This window comes from Lissotriton vulgaris, chromosome 5, assembly GCF_964263255.1.
Source record: "Lissotriton vulgaris chromosome 5, aLisVul1.2, whole genome shotgun sequence".
In the NCBI taxonomy this organism is placed as follows: domain Eukaryota; kingdom Metazoa; phylum Chordata; class Amphibia; order Caudata; family Salamandridae; genus Lissotriton; species Lissotriton vulgaris.
The window spans coordinates 955,670,053-955,686,998 of record NC_141693.1 but is presented as its reverse complement, the minus strand read 5'-3'; positions in this window follow the sequence as shown (position 1 = coordinate 955,686,998).

Genomic DNA, 16,946 nt, shown 5'->3' with positions numbered 1-16,946 from the left:
ACCATGCATGAAAACGATGTACTGTCATTAGGACTCTCCTTTTGCCCTTCGACGAATTTTAACTATGCCCAAACCAGGATAGACTTGTTTTACTTTTCAAGGAAGTTAAAACTTAAAAAATGGTTTGAAACCCATCCCACCAGACTGCCTTCTGATAATGACACTTCTAATTTGATTGACTTTGACTCTAATGATGTGGAATTGTTGGAAGTAATCTCTTCTGGAAATGTGATAGCAGATGATTTTTTGGTTGAGGTTGATATTAATACCAATGTGAATCCGGGAAGCCATTTCAAGGTTAAATCTAGATTTCTCCCACGTATCACTTGTGAAGCAGTAGAAATCTTTGAAAAATGTGTTTTGAATGACATCAAGAAACTAAGAATGACACGAGTACCCAACATTAGGAAGAATCTTTCTTTTGAACACAAACAGGCTATTGACAATCTGAAGGCAGACAAACAAATAGTGATCTGTAATGCAGACAAAGGGGGAAATGTTTTAGTCCTTGATAAAGTGAAATATCTAGCTGAAGGTCTTAGACAATTGGGAGACATAACATGCTATCAACCATGTACCCAGTCCGATATTAGAACATCCAAGAATCTCTTTGATGACCTTTTATTGGACTTCAGAGACAGAGGACTTTTGGAATGGGAAGAGTACAATTTTTTACGATGTGAGCATCCTAAAATTCCCATTCTATACCTCCTCCCAAAACTCCATAAAAATGCTATAGATCCCCCGGGAAGACCTATTGTGTCTTCAATGGGTTCGTTGTTGGAAAACACATCCCAATACATCGATCACTATTTACGACCTTTTGTTATCTCTCTGCCTGCCTATCTAAAAGACACTACACATTTTTTAAAAATCATTGAAGGCATTCATTGGGAATCTTCTTTCATCCTGGTAACTCTGGATGTTAGCAGCCTATATACATGTATTAGACATGATTTGGGACTCACAGCTATAAAACACTTCCTGAAGGCCAGATCTATCTCATATTCAGGCCACTCCTCAATGCTAATCAAACTTATTGAATTTTGTTTGACTAATAATTTTTTCATTTTTGATGACAAGATGTACCGACAGTCACAGGGCACAGCAATGGGCACCTGCTTCGCCCCCAGTTATGCCAACCTTTTCATGGGTTGGTGGGAGGAGCAGGTGTCCAACCAACTAGCCGAATTCAACACTGAAGTTGTCCTGTGGCTTAGGTACATCGATGAAATTTTTATGATTTGGAACTGTAGCATTGGGACAGCCAGGGACTTTGTGAGCCTATTGAACAAAAATACGCTGAACCTTACATTCACTGAAAACATCCAAAAAGGCACCATTGATTTTCTGGGCATTCGGATTGTGATTCAAGGCGACACTATCACGACCAGCCTATTCCGTAAACCCACGGCAGGCAACAGTCTGTTGAATGCCAGAAGTGCCCATCCTCGAAGCCTAGTAGACAGTATACCATACGGTGAACTGCTACGGGCCAAAAGGAACTCTAGTACAGAAATGGCATACCGATTGGAGAAAGAACTAATGTGTAACCGGTTTCGAGAACAAGGGTATAAAAACAAAACTATTGTACAAGCATGTAATATGGCTGCTGTTACAATCAGAAATGAATTATTGAACCCCAACAAAACCAATGAAGTAGATGATAAAGTAAGATTTATCACAACATACTCTGGACAGGCATATGGGATTCTCCTGGAGCCCCCTCTTGGACACGAGATCTGCTTGCTTTAAGTTTGAAAAAGGAACCGGATCTGCAAAAGTGGAAGGACTTGTTTCAAGATGGTAATTTAATTCCTTGGGGTAGTTGCCGGCAAAAGTGGGGCTCAGTCTTCTCTAAATATAAATACTTACAGATTCAAAGTTGGGCAAGCCATTTGGAAGTAGAGATTGGAGTGGAAAATGAGTTTGAGTCAAAGTTGGAGACGGGGGCATTCGAGAAGGAAGTAGCTTTCTGGTATTGGCGAATACTAGACATGGAGGATGGAACATTTGATTTGCCAGAGACCCTGTGGAAAGAAAGCTTGCCAAGGATCGCCACAGAAGACCAATGGCAAGTAACTATGTGCATGCTATATAGAATTGTTAAACCGGCAAATCTGAGGTGAAATCTTTTGTTTACTATCCACAGGGCATACTGGTCTCCATACAGGCTTTCTAAATTTAAAGATGGAGGGATTGTTGGATGTCCAAAATGCAAAGCTCCAAATGTTGATGACCTACACATGTTTGTGTCTTGCCCAATTATCAAGAATTTCTGGTTAGATGTGAGTAATTCTCTCTCCAAATCTTTGAATCAACCCATCGAGGTAAGCCCTGAATTAATTATTACTGGGTGAATTGATTTACAAAATAGTTTTTTGAATAATAATGTCAGACTTATTTTTTATGCTATGTTGTTGGCACGTCGAGAGATATGTAAACTGTGGGTCTCACCACTTAGTCCCACTTTGTTAGATTGGGTTTTAGCTATGAGGTACACGGCAAAGCTTGATATGCTAGACCGCTCTAAAAGAAACAGAGGATTTTGGTTACCCTTCCTGCAAAAGTTTGGTTAGAATTAATTTTATGTTAAAGTCCAATGATTAAGCCCGTGCCTGTCTCGCTGGTACTTGAAACTATCCTAGTACGATAAAGAGAGTTGGTGGAAGACACACATCTTGGGTCAGGCTGGGAAGAAGGATAGCTTAGAGGAAGGCCAGGCCCAGAATATGTGTTGTCTATGCCCCATCACTCTATATCCAGCATAAGAGATAATAACAGCCCAGAGGCGGATCAGAGAGAAGAAGGGGCGGCAAGACGGCAAATGAGGATTTTATTAAAAAAAATAAAAAATAAAATAAACACTGGAATGGTCTCCTGACTGATCACCATCTGAAACCTTACCTTAACACCAACCCCCAAATCACCTTTAGAAAATGCAGATCACTTAAAGATGATCTAAGCAAAAATATGGTTGTCAGCAAAAATGAATCCAAAGACAATCCTGGCTTTAAATGTTGTGGGTCGTGTAAAGCTTGTCGTAACAGCGTGAACTGCAATGAGCTAACAGTCCCCACTTCAGGAAAATTATTCACGATCAATAAATCTTTATTGTGTAACACAATGTACTGCGTCTACGTACTCATCTGCCCTTGTAACAGGTGGTACGTGGGCAGCACAATATTGGAAGCAAAAGAAAGGGTCTTGCAACACCTGAGAGCTATAAAGAATCTCAATCTGCAATACCCAGTAGCTCGTCATTTTGCTAGCAACCATTTCCAAAATGAAAACCAACTGAGTATGGTGGTTATTGATAAGGTGTACGTGGTGGAAATAAGAAACTGGCACTACGCAAACTAGAGTCTTGTTATATTATTGACTTTGAAAGTATGCCCCCGAATGGACTGAACTTGCATGAAGAATTAGCTGTACACCTTGTGGAATAGTAACTGAAAGATACAATATGTACTTTGATTGTTGTCTGCAATGTGACCTTGATAGGTCTAATTTTAAACTTGTTTAATATTCCGTTTTTATTCAGGTACCTGATGAAATGTTGTGACTAAGAACAAGGAGCATATCACAAATACTCAAAATGATACAGACTTAGCAGCCGGGCAATGTGTCCATACATGTGACATAATAAGTTAAATTTGCCCACTTGGGCATGGACTTTTTGACCATCATATACCTAATCCGTGTGCATTGTATGCCCACTTGGGCGTGGCCCTTTACCTTGAATCCGCCTAAGATCATCACTAACCTAATGGTAGAAACCCATAAGCACTATACGCCCACTTGGGCGTGGCTCGTCCCCTTGAATTTGCCTTTGGCTTTATACGCAACAATGTATATTACAACTGACATATTAACGGTATGGTGTATCCAATAAGTCCTACTGTATTTCACAACATTGCCAAGCTGCTTTACAATCATATAATGAATTTACAACATTCTAACTAGAAATGTGATTTATTCAATTGACTTTTGAATTTGTCATTTTCGGCATATTTATTTATTGTCTAGATATTCATTTTTGTGATTATTGACAATGAAATGAACCTATTATGAGTATATATATATATATGCTTGTGCTCCTAAAAACATGTCCGCCATAGTGGATACTTACTTCGTCACACTTCGTGTGTTTTTGTCCATTTTTTATATCACTGAAAAGAGTAAAAGGACAATTGTTTGGCGTCTTGGTGTAAACGTGATCAAGTTGCAAAGCAAAACGTGTTGTTTTCCTACCAATTAAACTTTTGTGCCTGGTTTGGACCGGAACTTTGGTGTTGTGATAATATATGTATATATATATATATATTCACTGAAAAAACCATAGGTTTCACACCAGTTATAGTTAGCTGGAAATTTTACTGACATAAAACCATTGAAATTCCCACGTTATAATTAGTTGGACTCACTATAACTTGTGCGTGCAATGCACTGCTGATGACGTCACATATTACATCACTCATGACATGGTCAGTGACATCACTCATGACATCACTGATGACTCCATCCAGTGAATGTGTGTCTTTCTGAAAAATATATATTAGTGAGTAGTGTTAAAACTTTTAAATATATGTATTAGTGTTTCACTTTGTGTATAAGTAGCTGCATGTGTTGGTGAGTAGCTACATGTGTATGTACATGGGTTATTAGATGTTTTTTTAGTATCAGTATGAGTGTCTATATGGTTTGGTGGGGGTATTACTTAGCACATAGATGCATGATTGACTGACTCTCTGTTTGTATAAGTTTTGAAGACAGCGTATGTGCAGGACTGTATGGGTGAATGAGTGTGTATATGTGTATGTTAGTGAGTGAATGACTGTCTCACTATTGTTTTTATCAGTAACTACATATGTTTTAATCTAGTATATGTGAATATTGATGTATATAAGTGAGTATATGTGAGAGTAAGAGATTGTAAGAGTTCCTGTTTAAATAAGTATGTGTTTCTATAAGGGATTGTTTAAGAGAATAAATATGTTTTAATTTCAATAGAAGTTAGGTGGTAGTGTGTGTATAGCTCTATATGCAAATAAATGGATGTTCAATTGTTTATTAGCATGTGTGAGTATGTGTGTGAGTAACTTTTGGATGACTGTCAGTGTGTAACAGGATGTATAGGTGTATCACTACATATGATGAGTGAGTATATGTATGAGTGAGTATATTGAACTGTTTGTGAATGAGTAGACGTGTATATAGATGGTGGAATTACTGAATTGGTTGTTGTAACTGATATGGTTATCTCCATTTAAAAAAAAAATTAGTTTCTATTTTTGAATATGTGTTTCAAGGGTTACATTACAGTGAAAGGAGGTATGTCACTCTGTCACAAGGATGGTGTCATCAGTGATGTCATCAGTGATGTCACTGACCATGTCATGAGTGATGTAATATGTGACGTCATCAGCAGTGCATTGCACGCGCAAGTTATAGTGAGTCCAACTAACTATAACGTGGGTATTTCAATGGTTTTATGTCAGTAAAATTTCCAGCTAACTATAACTGGTGTGAAACCTATGTTTTTTTCAGTGAATTTAATAGGTTTTTTAAATGCTAATTCCTAACTATAACTGGTGTGAAACCTATGGTTTTTTCAGTGAATTTCAAAGGTTTTTTAAATGATAATTCCTAACTATAAGTCTCAGTTTATATGTAAGACTGTTAGCGCTCTAGTTGTTCTTTAGAACACTCTGGGACATTCTGTCATTGGGCCATATTTGGGCTACATCTGGCTGATATTTGGGCTACATTTGTTTTTTTTTGTCTCTGGTGGCCATCTTTGAGCTACATAGGGCTACATTGGGCTAAATTTGGGCTCTAACATATATATAGCCCAATGTAGGCCAATATATATTTTTTTCAAAGTTAATTTTCGTAAAAACCACTTGAGCATATATCTTGAGACATAGCAAAGGCACATCAAGCTACCAGTCCCTACAATTTTGCCAATTTTTTTTGTATATATTTATTTATTTATTTATTTATTTTGCCTTGGAGCGCTCCCGGTGCGCGCCCCGGTGAGCGCCCCGGAAAGCGTAGTTTTATGAAGCGCCCCGGAGCGCGCACCGGGGAGCGTCCCGTAAGCACCAGTATCGCAAACGAAAACATAATCGTGACGTATCGCGTATCCGCGTCCACGTGATACGCACAGCGTAAGCGCACCCGGAAGCCCTCGAGCGAATACGATCGCGCAACGTAAGTGTCTGACGCGCTTACGCGACGCGCCCCTGGGCGCGCCCCTGGGCGCGTAGCGTAAGCGCGTCGGGTCATGTGACCTGAAAATAACACTTTTCATTGGTTAATAACAGTTTTTTTTCACAAGTAGGGAAACACCCCACCCATTTCCCTCACAACCTGTTTGCTTTTGCTGAGACAACACCTCTTGTCTGTTCCTGCAAAAAAATCTAATTCAACCATGTCTGGTTCCCAGAACCCTTCCCAGGACCAGTCCTCAGACTCTTCGGATGGATTCCTGCCTGAGGCCCCCCCACAGAGAAAAGTGAAGGACCACTTCATATGGAAGTTTTTCTCTTTTCCAGAGGGGGAGAAAAATGCAATGCAGCCAAAGTCACCTGTAAAATTTGTGACACTGTCCTATCACGTGGGGATCCCACCCGGAAGTATAGTTTCGGGAATGCTACTTTAATCAGGCATGTTGAGAGGAGGCACCCGATTAATTATGCACGGGAGAGCACCAGGGCCCTGGCTCGCAATCCACCCCCCCGATGGCCCCTCCACTTCCACCGGAGCTTCAACATCATCAGTGAGATGAAGACCAGCAGTGATGATCCCAAATATTCAGCCTGTTTTTTCAGATATTACAATTCGTTGTAAGCAGTGTGACCAACTGCTCCGTTATGGGGAGCAGAGCATTGAGCTGATTATTAGAAAGAGGGAGCAACATCGCTGCGCCCCTCAGCCCTAATTTTTCCCCCTTTTTTGCTCCTGTTGAGCAGTTTTGCATTCCCTAGTTTTGTTTTTGTTCTGAAAAAAATACCAAAAAAGTTTTAAAACGTTAGGAAAAAGTAAAAAAAAAATTAAAAACTGAAAAAGAAGAAAAAAAACAGTTCTTTTTAGAACTACCTCCAATTTTCCAAAAATAGCTACATTTTTTGAAACTGTCATTCTTTTTCCCCATGGTACGCTCCCCGGTACGCTTCCCGGTGCGCGTACCGGGTGCTCCCCCCGCGAAAATAAAAAATATACATTTTTTTTTTGGCCCCCCACATCAAACCTAGGGGGTCAGGGGGGTCTACTCAGCCCCCTTTTTGTCATTTTCCCCTATGTTTTTGCCACCTCTTGTGTCTCGATCCTACCGAGACACAAGATGGCGGCCGCTCCGGACTGTTTCGAATGTTTACAGACACCCGAGAGCCAATCAGCTTTCCGTGCGCAAGTCGCGTAGCGCGCCCGGTGCGCTCCCCAGTGCGCGTACCGGGGCACGGCCATAGATATATATATTTTTTTGTACCTAAATTAATCAAAAACCACTGGAGCACATATCTTGAGACATAGCAAAGGCACATCGGGCTACCACTCCCTACAAGTTTGCCAAGTTTGGTGCAAATCCATTCAGCCGTTCGGGCTAAAAGTGAGTTTGACCGCCCTATGGAAATTAACATGGGGAAAACACGTTTTTGGACCCCCCCTTTATCTCGGCCCCTGCTTCACGAATCCCCCCGAAACTTTCAAGGAAGGACCGGAGCTCCGCGAGGCAAATTTGAGGAAGTTTTCAGGCAGATTCGTCAACCGGCACCAAAGTTATTCCAAATAGAATTTTGAGATTTTGCATTGAAAAAGATCCTAACTATACTGGCGACCGCCAGTAGGTAATATATATATATATATATATATATATATATATATATATATATATATATATATATATATATATATATATATATATATATATATACATATATTTATTTATTTATTACCTACTGGCAGTCGCCAATAGGTAGTTATAGTTAGGGCCTAGTTTTCATAGAAAAATCATTTTTTGACTTGCCTATAACTTCGGCTTCGTTTGCCCAATCTTCATGACATTTTCCAAAAAGAGTGTCTAGGTAGGTTCTGGTTGTCATGGAAGGTTTGGGGATGATCCATGCAGTGGGGACCAAGAATTTGGGGTGCGAAATAAGGGTGAGTTTGTAATATTAATTCCCTTAGGAACCTTTAGCCACATGTACAGTCCGAACTGCTGAATGGACTTAAACCAAATTTGGCAGGGGAGGTAGATGTTGGTTCAAGGAAGTGACTTTTGCCTATTTGGAATAAATCTTTTCAGTAGTTTTTGAGACATTTAAGGTGAAAATGTTATAGATATCTCTGTTAGTGGATATTTTGCAACAGTTTCGTGATTAATAGGGAATGCACATGCCAATGGGAATGCTCTGATTGGCTGGACTTACCCTGAACAGAAAGTTGATCGGGAATGGTTCCCAGGACTGAAAATTGCTAAAAAAGCTAACATAAGGGGTCAGAGTACAGGTACTCTGACTCCATGTTTGAGAAATGGGGGTGTTAGTGACACAAGTTATGTGTCGAAATTAGATTTGTTTTGATTGTGCATGATAATTGTGATGACGACGCGACCGCCAGCAAGGCCCCCACTTGTACCATTACAGGGACATCATGACTATCGCGAAGGCATCGCGAAGATTGGTGGGAAAAAAGAAATATATATCAGCGAATCATTAATATGCATTGTTATGGAGATATTGAGATTCTGATAAATGTTTTTATAGAGTTAGTTATATATTGAGTTATGTACTGTGATGGTTAGAATTAATTATGTAGTTATAATTTCTGTATCTGGTGGTGGCTATTGAATTCCTGCTTTTGCTAACTAAATGTTGGTCATTGCAATCTCCGGCCTCACCGCAAAAATGGAAAATAGGTTTTAGAGACGGTTGTTCTAGAAATACACTTGTACAGCAATAACCCCCTAGTGTGTAAAATACTGTAATATGTGTCCAACTAAACATGCATTCTTACCTTCTGCAAGGTTGGGTTTCGCAGAGACGTTATGGACAACTTCCCAGTACTCAACCTTATAGCCTGTGTATTCTGCAATTCACTAGAGATATTCAGTAGGGTTCAGACAAGGGGGCTGGATACTCGACACTTGAAGAATCTTTGTTGTTGACCTGCGAGGCAACAAGAACTCACTATCAGTACTTTCTATTTCTATTTATAGAATTAGTCCCTCCCTTACACATGTAAACAAACTTTGTTAGTTAACCACTCCTACCTGCGAGTTCCAGTTGTTAGACGCAGCATCCAGGGATTCTTGTGTAGCGGATGTAGTGGGTGGAGTTCTGCAGCGATGTTAATCAACATAGTTTACTTCACTAACCATTTTAGTGATTGCAGTGCTAGGAAAACAAACACCACAAATTTGTACTAATATATTCATTGATTCCTAACACACTTTTAGTTATCACTTTTGCTATGATACTTACTCTCAGTTTTCATGCAAACTCCTGTGTCCACCACTAGGTCTATAAGTAGGATAAAGGAAATAAATACTATTCCTAAAATACAAAATTTAGGGGCAGATTTACAATAACTGGTGCATCCCTGCATATCAGCAGGGATGCGACAGTTATTGTGCGCCATGCCTCCGCCACCATGGATGCACTGCATTTACAATGCGGTGCACCATGGGGAAAAACCAGCTCAGATGCGTGACGCATCTGTGCCGTAAAAGCGGCGCATTCCTGGAGTTGCGTCCCAAGCGTGACGCAGCTCCAGCAATGCTCTGGGGGGCCCTATTGTTACAATGCTGCATTAATCCTTACACCTGCTTTAAGCAGGTGAAGTGTTTTGATGCAGCATGGGCCCAAAAGTTACTGAGTTAAATCTTGTAGATTTCACCCGGCCACTTTTAGGAGGCGTTCCTACGCCGGAACGCCCCCCTGCGCAGGAACATCTTCTGGCGCAGGGCTTTACAACGTGATGCATCTCTCAGATGCGTCATGTTGTAAGTACCCCGCACCATGGCGCATCTTCTGGGCCACTGCTGCATCACAAAAGTGACCCAACGGCGGCGTAAAAGGGGCGCAAGGGGCTTGTAAATCTGCCCTGAAGTGTCTTTGATACATTAATTCTGTCCTTGGTATCCAGAATACATAAACGATCTGTTCTTAAATTGTATTTTCCTAAATTGCAGCTTTAAGAAAAAAGATTCCAAAAATTAGTTTGTGTTCTTCATCAAAAACACTGAAGTTTCAAATGCTATTCTTTCTTGCAAAGGGCGCTGTAAAAATTAAGCATTACACTTAGCTTTCTTTTTTTTTTCCTCAGGGTCGCCGTCGAGATGGAATCCTGAATCAGAAAACAGAGTGCAGGACCTCCGTGTCAGTTTCAGGTAAGGGTCCCAGGAAACGGACTTTCCCTAATGGCACCTGGAAGGCTACTTTTGTCTTTAAACATAAATACCTTATGTTCTGTCCTGCCACGTTCAAATTTCCATGGTTTAGTTTCACCACCAGATCAATAAAATTACTATAATTATCTGGTGGATCTAAGATTTGTGTTACCATATCTTTTAATTCATCTCGTAATCCTCTATAAAAGAGAGCTACCCTATTTTCTTCTGGCCATTCCGCTTCTATCATTAACCTGTTAAACATGGAAATGTAATGAAGCAAGTCAGAGGAGCTTTGTTTCAAATTAAGCCACTTGTTGTCTGCTGTTTGCACAAACACATGTTTGGCAAATAATCGTTTCATAGTTTCTTTAAAGAGTCTAAAATCATTCAAAATCGGATCGTCCTTTTCTATTAAATGCACTGACCACAAGGCTGTGTCTCCCCTAGGTAGGACAAAATAAATGCTATTTTGGAGAATTATCTGGAAAAGCTGTTGGTTTTGCTACAAAATGTAGATGACATTGATTCAGGAAAATTTCAAACTTATTACTATCTCCATGGAATCTATCAGGAGGCGTAACAGAACTGGAGTTGGAATTACTGCCAGAACTTGGAAGGGAGGAGCAGTGGTAGTATTGTCAAAAGAATGAGTTACATGTTGAAAACTGTGAGGCTTAAGGACCGTTTTTTGTGTCGAAGGGACACTCCAAGTGAGACAGGTTTGCATATTACTTTGAAAAGCTGAAAGGTCTCTGTATAAGGCAGCATTATCTGACTGAATTTCAGCTAATACCGTGGCTATATCCTGAAGGGAGATTTGCTGGGCTTGATCCATAATGCCTGGGCAAAACTTTTGTTGTGGGCTCAGCCTTCTGTCAGACAAACCAGGCGTTCTTACCTTAAGTCAGCAAGATTGAGTTTTGCAGAGACGTTAGGGACCAACTTCCCAGGCCCCAACCATGTAGATTGTGTATTCTGCAATTCACTAGAGAAACCCAGTAGGGTTCAGGGGGGAGGGCCGGATACAGAATGCTTGAAGAATCTTTGTTGTCAACCTGCAAGGCAACAAGAACTCACTATCAGTACTTTCTATTTCTATTTATAGAATTAGTCCCTCCCTTACACATGTAAACAAACTTTGTTAGTTAACCACTCCTACCTGCGAGTTCCAGTTGTTAGACGCAGCATCCAGGGATTCTTGTGTAGCGGATGTAGTGGGTGGAGTTCTGCAGTGATGTTAATCAACATAGTTTACTTCACTAACCTTTTTAGTGATTGCAGTGCTAGGAAAACAAACACCACAAATTTGTACTAATATATTCATGTATTACTAACACATTTTTAGTTATCACTTTTTCTATGATACTTACTCTCAGTTTCCATGCAAACTCCTGTGTCCACCACTAGATCTAAAAGTAGGGTAAAGTAAATAAATACTATTCCTAAAATACAACATTTAGTGTCTTTGATACATTAATTCTGTCCTTGGTATCCAGAATACTAAAACAATCTGTTCTTAAATTGTCTTTCCTTAAATTGCAGCTTTAAGAAGAAAAAATCCCAAAGTTAGTTTATGTTCTTCATCAAAAACACTCAAGTTTCAAATGCTATTCTTTCTTGCAAATGGTGCCGTAAAAATTAAGCATTTCACTAAGCTTTCTTTCTTTTTTCCTCAGGGTCGCCGTTGAAATGGAAATGGAATCAGGAATCAGAGTGCAGGACCACCGCACCAGTTTCCGGTAAGCATCCCAGGAAACCGACTTTCCCTAACAACAACTGGAAGGCTAAGCACATTCCTGAACTGGGATGTGGCCTTAAATAGTTGTGCCACATCCTAGATGGCAGGCACGCCGACGCTCACAAAGCGTATTGCGGTGTTGCTAGGGGCCATTCTTTTGATGCCATGTTAAATTTCGCTCATCTAAAATCCTTGAATTCTGCTCAAAATCACTATAACTAAATACTGAAATAAGACCGAAACAATATGACACAAATCACAACTTCATATATCATAAAGTAACGAAATTCGTAAAGTCAAAATACTGTTATAAGTTTGTAAACACATATCAATTATATGGTCGTGTTGGTTGCAAGAGACAGGGGTGGGTTTTTTATGCGCATGACTAATCATTGGGAATTATATTAATCCTTTTAGTTAGACTTGTTACCTGGCATTGACTTACAATCTAAGTGAGGCTAACTTGACAGCGTTCCCTGGCACAGACTTACAGTCTAGGTGGGCAATTATGACAATTGGAGTGCATATATGTTTTTTCACTTTATGGAAAAGGCGCAATTGTATTGGTTAACGGTGACGTTACGTTGCCCTGAATAACCGCAAAAACAGAAAATAGGTCAGAATAATGGTTTTTAAAGAAACCTAGTAAAATATATGAGTTTAAGCATGCTTTGTAAGAAGTATGCATTGAGCATTATGTGTAGTTCAATGATGAGAATGGATATTTTTACATATTATTTTTGGATGTGTTGCTGGTCATTGAATGTCTGCTTTTGTTTTCCATATATGCAACGTGTTTGTGACTATTGTGACGTCATCACGAATATTGTCAAAAACAAAAAAAAAGCTTCACAATATTTCGGGTACTAGGGTAGCTCTCACAAGAGCCATTGCATTGGTTGTGTGCATACACCTAAGACCGGATGCAGAGTTTAAAGTTACTTAGAAACACCCTTTTGCCTTCATCTGTAAAGTGCACTCCATCATTTCCATACATTCCATGCAAGTCAAAACGCAGATTGTTGTTATAGATACAGCCCATGCAATGGTCTCTGAGGAATGCAGAATCAGTTTTATTAACATGTTTCCTCGCTTTGTCAATCTGTGGACAGAATTGATTTGACCACTTCCACTTCTGTCTTGGGCATATATTAGATAGACCATGACAGTGTGAGGGAAAAGCAACCCCAGATTTGCAAGGGTTTCATTCATTAGGATTTCCAGCCCTACCCCAGCCAATACTTATAGGTCATTGCCACCACAGGGGACAATCAAGAGATGAAGAACTTGAGAATCAACAATGGATTTAACCAAAGCCAGCAACTGATGAAACTTTAACCCTCTCTGGCCAAACCTAGTAATCTGCACATTTGGCAAACCCAAGTTCCTGTCAATACCTCTCTTCTTTGCAGACTCTTTAGCCCAACAGATATAGCTGTGGCCCACAATCCATACCCTAAGCTTTTGAAGTGAAGGAACAATGGTACTCAGGAGAAGGCTGTAGCCGAATGAGGTAGATTGCCTAAGGAAAAGCAGTTAACATAGAGGTGTTTTAAAAAAAACATATTTAATTGGGTGCTGTCAGCATGAAAGTGAATACGTTTCGTTTCAAAAACTTTATGCGATTCAAAACAAAAGAATCATAAAAGTTGAACAATTACATTTACAAACATAATTTAAAATTCATTTTTAAAGAGAGTCTTACAGTTATAACACTATAAAATTCATTAGTTAATATAATCACAAATAAAGCCCATAGTTTTACTTTCAATTAATTCAGATGGTTCATGAATTCTTCGTACCGGGGTATATATTTGAGGGCAGGTAAGATAAGTAATAGAAAATCACAATGCAACAGTATACGATATACATGATCAAAGGGTCAGCTTCTTGGGGCCATATTTAGCCATACCGTTTTCTAATCAAGAGTGACACTTGTATAAAGTTTAACATTGCACAACACACACCAGATGATGACAAAGATAATAAATATTCATAACCCTCTTTGTAATGGCATGGTTGTTTTTCCTTGAGGATCGGCTTAATAAACCTGATTCTCGGGTCCTTGTATAGAGAACAGAAAAGAACAATATGCATCGTGCTTTGGCTGTCTTTGTTATTACAAGGACAGGGGGGCAGTTTCTCGCACCAGCTCCCCTGTTTAGGAAACGCATAAAGGAAGTGCAGGGTGTGTAACCTAAACCTGGTCAAATAAAATCGCCATTGCACATGATTTGTGAAGGTTAGATAAAACTGGTGCTGCAAAGTGGCCTTAGGAACATAAGGGCTAACCAGGGAGTTTGCAAGTGGTGATTTCCAGTAATTTGTTTTAATTACAGTTTTGATATCTCCCTGTATATTTTCGGGATTGTCAAATATATCTCCCAAGCCTATTCTATGGAGCATTTCTTTTACATAAGATAGCCAGGGGATCTGATTCATATTTGCCAGTTCTAAGCAGTCCCGGAGGATATCTCTGGTAAGCTGTAAGTCCTCTGATAGCCATATTTTGCCCCATAACAATAAAGGGGAAAGGCGAATGATGTCACTCACATAGGTTAGACCTATTTCGTTATGGGCAAATCTGTTTGAAGAGCCTGATGGAATAGCCAATACACGTTTTAAAAATGTATTCTCCATAATCTGTATCGTGTCAGGGCTATCGGTCCCCCAAACCCCTGCCCCATAGGTAGCAACCGACAAACATTTAGCTTTGTACAAGGTTTTTAGATGTATGACAGGTTTTTGGCCTAATTTGCCACAGAAACGAAACAGACCCTCTATTGAGCGACTAGCACTCTGAACTTGTGTCTTCATTAACGGGGCCCAGCTTAGTTTGTTGTTGAAAAGGTTTCCCAGATAATTAAAATTTTCAACCTTTTCAATAATGGAGTTACTTACTACAAACTTTCTACTTTTGGTGCCCTTTGGGCCACAGACCATAACAAAGGATTTGGCAAAGTTTACCTTGAGGTCTAGGTCCAACATAAATTTGTGGAAGGCATCAAGACAATGCTGCATACTATTTGCTGTGAGTGTCATGAGTACCGTGTCGTCGGCGTAAGAAAGCATTGGAATGCTCCTGCCGTTGACCTTTGGGAAATCATGACAGTGGTCCAACAGATATTTTTCTAGACCATTGGTGTATACAAGAAACAAAAAAGGAGCTAATATGCATCCTTGTCGGACGCCCTCAGTTGAGAGGATAGACTTAGTTTTCTCTCCCCCTGGCCCAAACCTTATGGCTACAGTAGTAGATTCATGGAGTCTACGGAGCAAAGTGACCAAGGGTTCCTCGAAACCCATGACCTCCATCATTTGCCACAGCTTGCTCCGACACACAGTGTCAAATGCACTTGAGAGGTCCATGAAGGCAAGATGAATTGAAGATTTCCTTGCCTTCATGTATTTCCCTATGATCAGGGCCAGGTTCAGGCACTGTTCGACAGTACCTTTGTCTTTTCTGAATCCATATTGGGAATTCACAATAAGGCCCACAGAGTCTGCCCATGAGTCTAGTCTGGCTAAAATGACCCTACCCAGAATCTTACATGATGCATCAATTAATGAGATTGGGCGATAGCATCGGGGGTCTGATCTATCGCCCTTCTTAAAAATTGGCACCACTACTGCCTCCTTCCATGATGCCGGAATACGGCTAATGACAACTGCTCTAAAAACGTTTAACAGCACGGGGGCCCAAGCCTTAACATTGTGCTTAAAAAAGTCCAAAGGCACTAGATCAGGGCCAGGTGCTTTTAATGGTATGCCTTTCAACAGAGCATCTTCCACTTCTTGCAGGGTGAGCGATGAGCTCAAAGACAGTGAGGATTGAGAGACCACCGTTTCCTTTGCATCTCCTGGTGATAGTTCGTTGGGTAAAGTTCCATGGGGATTAAAAATGTTCCCGAAATGTGATTCCCATGTTTCACATGCAATCTGCATCACAATATTGTCCTTGCCATTATTTGTAAAAAGGGGGCGATTGATGACTTCCCAGAAAAGCCTGCTATCCTTCAGTTCCGGGGCCTTTTCTAGATCTTCCCAGGCTTGATTTTTTAAATCCGACTTTCTTGTTTTTATGGCTTCTTTATAGGCCAATCTGGATGCTCTAACCAGTTCTATATCCCTAGGTTTTTGTTTTAATGCCGCTTTCAGAGATCTGTTTGTTGCCGAACATGCAGCATCAAACCATCTTGGGCCTAGCCTTTTGTTTTTACCAATTGGTTTTGTGAGGCGTTCGGCTACATGCCTACATAAAGATTCAAAGTTTCCTATGACCTTTTCTGGGTTAGTTGTAGGTGTTAGACATGCCTCGTATTCAGAGCTATATCCATTTAGGATCTCTGCCTCAAGACCCACCGCATCTATTTTACCCCATTTAAGAGTAATGCCTTTGTTCCTGCTATACTTTACAGGTTGCTCCCAAACAGGGTGTGTGGGTTTAATAGGACAAAGCAGGGATAGGATTAGAGGGTTGTGGTCACTGGCAGCATTAGCAATTACTTCCAACTTATCAACATAGTAAAAGTGCCCACTGGAGACAATTACAAAGTCAATAAAACTCATCGTACCTCTGGTACCCTGAAACGTCGGTATTGGAGTAGAATTTAGGCCAACCCAGGGCTCCGCTATGCATAAATCATTTAGAATAATGATGTTGTTTGAGGCGTCCCCCTGGGGTGTATGTTTGAAGTGTAACAGGGGTTGATCATGGGAGTCTCTCAAGCCACACACCTTCGAGTCCCCATAGGTGCATAATGAACAGTTGAAATCTCCCACCCAGATGACAAATAATAGGGGTTGCTCTTG